Here is a 5,537-nt window from a genome sequence, read left to right as displayed (position 1 = left end):
TGGATTTTTACTACTAACCATTTTTCAAAGTTTTGTTTTACCTAAAGATCACACAAGAAGAGACAGTACACAGTCCTGGACCATCGGTTATCGTAGAATCTCCATCTTTGAAGAACCTAACCTATGGCCGCTTTATTCCAACAGAATGTTTGGACAGAGACAAAGTAAGTAGAAATGTATCTTTGCATTTAATCATATTTCTTTTTTCAATTGTGTGCCTATGAAAAAACTTGAACTAACAAATTTTTCTCTTTTATTTTCTGCAGCCTACTAAAGTTCACAGTTTTAAATACCAGATTTAGTAGTCGACTGGATAGGAGGTCCAAGGATCAAGATGCAAACCCCTATGGCAGGTAAGAAAAGTCCACCCTTCTGTAAAATTGTACAACCAATCTTTTAAGTAAGTTGAATGCAATCATCAAGTGTCAGAGAGATGAAAGTCTTCCGATAGAGATTGCATTTTTACTACTAACGATTTGTAAAAGTTTTGTTTTTGCTAAAGATCACACAAGAAGAGACAGAACACAGTCCTGAACCATCCCTTACTGTAGAATCTCCATTGTTGAAGATCCTAACCTATGGCTGCTTTATTCCTACAGAAAGTTTGGACAGAGACAAAGTAAGTAGAAATGTATCTTTGCCTTTAATTATATAACTTTTTTCAGTTGTGTGCCAATGAAAAACTTGAACTAACAAAACTTCTCTCTTTTATTTTCTGCAGCCCAGACAGGTCCACTTTATCAAGTACCAATTTGAGCTGTTGATGAGATAGAATGTCCAAATATCAAGATGTGGACCCCTATGGCTGGTAAGAAAGGTCCACTATTCTGTAAAATTGTAACCAATCCTTTAAGTAAGTTGAATGCAATCATCAAGTGTCAGAGAGATGAAAGTCTTCTGATAGAGATTGCATTTTTACTACTAACCATTTGTAAAAGTTTTGTTTTACCTAAAGATCACACAAGAAGAGACAGAACACAGTCCTGGACCATCACTTATCGTAGTATCTCCATCGTTGAAGATTCTAACCTATGGCCTCTTCATTCCAACACAATGGGGCTCATTTACTAAGCGTCCGCGGAGTGCATTTTCATTGGGTTTTTCAACGATTTCCAAGTTGCGCCGCATTTATCGGGATTTTGGCGCACGTGATCGGATTTTGCCACATCGCCGCTGGATTTCACGCGACACAAATCGGGGGCGGACCTTCGGCCGATCCGACGGATTCAGATAGCGCGCTGGATTCAACATCAGAAATTTTGTCGCAAGACATGCGCTTACTAGCACCGGGACGAAGAAGGTAAGCTCAGGCGGACCTCGGCGGGGAAGCGACAGATGCAGGAAATCGCTACATGAATCGCTCCGGACTTCATCTTCGTCGGACCGTCCAGATCAGGGATCGCGACTGGACCGGGTAAGTAAATTTGCCCCAATGTTGGAGAGTAGAAATGTAGCTTTGCGTTTAATCATATTACTTTTTTCAATTGTGTGCTTATGAAAAAATAACAACTTACAAAACTTCTCTCTTTTAATTTCTGCAGCCCTGACAAGTCCAATTCATCAAGTACCGATTTGAGCTGCTGACGAGATAGAAAGTCCAAGTATCAAGAGGCTGACCCCTTTGGCTGGTAAGAAAGGTCCACCCTTCTGTAAAATTGTAACCAATCTTTTAAGTAAGTTGAATGGAATCATCAAGTATCAGAGAGATGAAAGTCTTCTGATAAAAATTGCATTTTTACTACTAATCATTTTTCAAAGTTTTGTTTTACCTAAAGATCACACAAGAAGAGACAGAACACAGTCCTAGACCATCATTTATTGTAGTATCTCCATTGTTAAAGATTCCAAACTATGGCTGCTTCATTCCAACAGAATCTTTAGACACAGACAAAGTGTATCTTTGCATCTAATCATATTACCGTATATACTCGTGTATAAGCCGAGTTTTTCAGCACAAAAATGTGCTGAAAAACATCCCCTCGGCTTATACACGAGTCAATACATAATTAAAAAATCCTTAAAAAATATTAAACATGTATACTCACCCTCCGGTGGCCCTGATGTGCAGCGCTGCTCCCCCGATGTTCGCACGGGTCCTCTTCTGGCTTCCGCGCCCGTCTTCTGTCTTCTTTAACATCGTGCTGGGCGCCGCCATGTTTTTCTCCCAGGCGGCTCCTCGTATGACGTCAGAAGCAGTGCATCATACTATGCGCCAGCCAGGAGAGAGCAATAGCGGTGCCCACCACGATCTTACAGAAGACGGGCGCGGAAGCCAGAAGATGAGCCGCGCGCACACCGGGGGAGCAGCGCTGCACATCGGGGCCACTGGAGGATGAGTATATTATTTTATTTTTTTTAATGATGGGTAGGCTGTATACTACTGGGGGCATGCTGAAGTGGCTGTATACTACTGGGGGCAGGCTGTATACTACTGGGGGCTGGCTGTATTCTACTGGGGGCACGCTGTATACTACTGGGGGCAGGCTGAGGTGGCTGTATACTACTGGGGGCAGGTTGGGCTGGCTGTATACTACTGGGGGCAGGCTGGGCTGGCTGTGTACTACTGGGGGCAGGCTGGGGTGTCTGTATACTACTGGCGGCAGGCTGGGGTGGCTGTATACTACTGGGGGCAATCTGGGGTGGCTGTATACTACTGGGGGCAGGCTGTATACTACTGGGGGCAGGCTGAGGTGGCTGTATACTACACTGGGGTGGCTGTATACTAGAGGGGGCAGGCTGTATACTACTGGGGGCAGGCTGTATAGTACTGGGGGCAAGCTGGGCTGGCTGTATACTACTGGCGGCAGGCTGGGGTGGCTGTATACTACTGGGGGCAATCTGGGGTGGCTGTATACTACTGGGGGCAGGCTGTATACTACTGGGGGCAGGCTGAGGTGGCTGTATACTACACTGGGGTGGCTGTATACTAGAGGGGGCAGGCTGTATACTACTGGGGGCAGGCTGTATAGTACTGGGGGCAAGCTGGGCTGGCTGTATACTACTGGGGGCAAGCTGGGCTGGCTGTATACTACTGGGGGCATGCTGTATACTATAGGGGGCTGGCTGGCTATATACTGGGGGGTCTGTGACCATTGCATTTACCACCCTCGGCTTGTACTTGAGTCAATAGGTTTTCCCAGTTTTTGGTGGTAAAATTGGGGGTCTCGGCTTATACTCGGGTCGGCTTATACTTGAGTATATACGGTACATCTATGCATAACAAAACATGTCTCTTTATCTTGTGCAGCCTACTAAAGTCCACAGTTTTAAATACCGGATTCAGGAGTCAACTGGATAGGAGGTCCAAGGATCAAGATGCAAACCCCTATCAGCCTGTAGTGTGTTTTTCCACTTTTTATTGCAATTGACTCCAAATCTACGCCTCTGTTGGTGAATACATTTGATTTCCATTGATGATTTATGGTGATTTTTTTATCAGCACATTCAACTTTGTACAGAACAAATTATTCTATGAGAATATTCCATTTATTCAGATCTAGGATTTGTCATTTGAGTGTTCCCTTTATTTTTTGAGCAGTATATGTCAAAACCTTAAAGAGGCTTTCCAGTTTCAGCAAATAATTGTATAATGAAAAGTTATGCAATTTTCCAATCCACTTTTTGAATTAATTTCTCAAGGTTTTCAATATCTTCTTGCTGTCCTATTTCAGTAGCTAGAAATCTGTCATTGATCATGCAAGTCTCATTAAAACGCACAGTACTGTTTATGGTAGTATAATAACTAATGAGCAGTGTGACCGTACATGAGAGGGACAGATTTTTAAGCAAACAAATCTTTATATAGCTTGATAGCAAGCACTTGTAGAAAGCTCAAGCAGCACACAAACAAAGGTGCAGGTGGGTGCAAGCTCGCTGAGACCAGGCTCCAGGTCCTTCAAATGTAATACAGGAGAATCAAGCAGCACTCCAGGGCGTCAATGGTTAGGTAAAGAAAGTGAAAATGCTTTATTCCATGTTCAGAAGTACAAGGTACGGCAGCAACGTTTCGGCTCCAAGGAACCTTTTTTTAAGCCAAGTGACATAGGTGAACAGGATACATATATACCACAAGTAAGTGATCACATGATCAAAATGAACCCCACCCCCTGAATTAACATATCGTGTCAGGATATCAAAACATAATCCCCCTTACATTGCATAAAAGATTATATACAGAAAACTGGATAAAGTGCTAGTGCATACATATACAGTGCTAGTGCATACATATATAAATTATTTTTGTAAACTTGTAAAGCACCTACTGTGCAAAGTGCAAATAAAGTGACAAGTGCAACAAGTATAATTGCAAGCATTGTACAAGAATAAAGGGTTAAAAACACATGTATCGGGTATCTCACCACCTCTCAGCCGCGATAGTGCACAAAAGGGCAATTTAGACGCCCAGCACACACCGACCAAAAAATGAATGAGGAACGCAGGTGGAACGCAAGCTGCAAAAAAGGGGGAAGTCTACTGCGCATGACAGGAGCTGTCAAACACAGCGCTGCTAGAATGAGGATGGTCTGCGCATAACAAGGGCCGTGCTGCGTTGTCTAGGGAACCACCTACATCATGTGTAAACATACACTGACATCCAGAGCACCCCGGACACCGCAGACAACGCAGCACGGCCCCTGTTATGCGCAGACCATCCTCATTCTAGCAGCGCTGTGTTTGACAGCTCCTGTCATGCGCAGTAGACTTCCCCCTTTTTTTGCAGCCTGCGTTCCACCTGCGTTCCTCATTCGTTTTTGGTCAGCGTGCGCTGGGCATCTACATTGCCCTTTTGTGCACTATCGCGGCTGAGAGGTGGTGAGATACCCGATACATGTGTTTTAACCCTTTCTTCTTGTACACTGCTTGCAATTATACTGGTTGCACTTGTCACTTTATTTGCACTTTGCACAGTAGGTGCTTTACAAGTTTACAAAAATAATTTATATATGTATGCACTAGCACTGTATATGTATGCACTAGCACTTTATCCAGTTTTCTGTATATAATCTTTTATGCAATGTAAGGGGGATTATGTTTTGATATCCTGACACGATATGTTAATTCAGGGGGTGGGGTTCATTTTGATCATGTGATCACTTACTTGTGGTATATATGTATCCTGTTCACCTATGTCACTTGGCTTGAAAAAGGCTCCTTGGAGCCGAAACGTTGATAGCAAGCAGAGATCTAGAAAACCATAATTAATTGATACAGAAAGTATATTGTGTAACTACATTTGCAGAAACCATTATGCTAATGTGTAAGTGTATGTGTAAAAGTGACCCCTAATTACTGCCCTGAGTGAAGTTGCCCCCCCCCCACCTTGTTCAAAATTGGTGTGAAACGTTTGTGCTGGTTTGTGCAGCAGAAATTTTTGTTTGTGCCGCTATCGTTTTAAAGATATTAATAAAAGTTTCCAGAGGACATCAGAGGTCAACCAGCCCTCTCACATAACCCAAATCAAACAAAATTGGTGCCAATCAATTCTGCTATGTTAGTGCTGGTTTGTGCTGCTCAAATTTTTGTTTGTGCTGCTTTTG

At 43.2% G+C, this 5,537-nt stretch overlaps 1 long non-coding RNA gene across 1 annotated transcript; it reads left to right on the top strand.

Annotated features, from left to right (window-relative positions):
• Positions 1-431: 431 nt before the first annotated feature.
• Positions 432-3,374, top strand: LOC140116620 (uncharacterized). Its single transcript, XR_011852859.1, has 4 exons — positions 432-619; positions 722-808; positions 1,542-1,673; positions 3,248-3,374. It is a non-coding gene; the product is annotated as an uncharacterized lncRNA (long non-coding RNA).
• Positions 3,375-5,537: the final 2,163 nt, after the last annotated feature.

The sequence above is a fragment of the Engystomops pustulosus genome, chromosome 2, assembly GCF_040894005.1.
Source record: "Engystomops pustulosus chromosome 2, aEngPut4.maternal, whole genome shotgun sequence".
NCBI classification, from domain to species: Eukaryota; Metazoa; Chordata; class Amphibia; order Anura; family Leptodactylidae; genus Engystomops; species Engystomops pustulosus.
The sequence above is the reverse complement of the archived record's forward strand: the minus strand, read 5'-3'. Positions and strand labels throughout refer to the sequence as shown.